Source organism: Colobus angolensis, unplaced genomic scaffold (genome assembly GCF_000951035.1).
Source record: "Colobus angolensis palliatus isolate OR3802 unplaced genomic scaffold, Cang.pa_1.0 Scaffold6, whole genome shotgun sequence".
Lineage (NCBI taxonomy): Eukaryota > Metazoa > Chordata > Mammalia > Primates > Cercopithecidae > Colobus > Colobus angolensis.
In genome coordinates, this window is record NW_012119598.1 from 21,524,765 (window position 1) to 21,525,335 (window position 571).

The window sequence follows — 571 nt, forward strand, 5'->3', positions numbered from 1 at the left end:
GGTGAGTCACCACGCCCGACCTATTTTATTTTGTTTTTGTTTTTGTTTAGAGACAGGATCTCACTCCGTTGCCCAGGCTTGAGTACGGTGGCACCATCATGGCTCACTGCAGCCTCAGACTCCTGGGCTCCAGCGATCCTCCCACCTCAGTCTCCTGAGTAGGTGGGACTAGTAGGCGTGCACCATCAACCCTGGCTAATTTTTTTTTTATTTTTCTGGAGATGGAGTCGTGTAATGTTGCCCAGTCTGGCCTCAAACTCCTGTCCTTAAGCAATCATCCCCCCTCAGCCCCCAAAAGTACTGGGATTATAGGTGAGCATGTGTGTTATAACATGACTTAACGTAAGTCATACCATATATGCTGATCTGAAGCTTTTTATCGCTAGTCACATTTTTCCATGTGAGTACTTGTAGATCATGTTCACGCTCTTCAAAGGCTGCATAACATTCCAGTGATTTAAAAAAGAAAAAAAAATTTCTTTTTTTGAGATGAGTCTTGCTCTGCTGCCCAGGCTGGAGTGTAGCGGAGTGATCTTGGCTCACTGCAACCTCTGCCTCTCAGGTTCAGGCA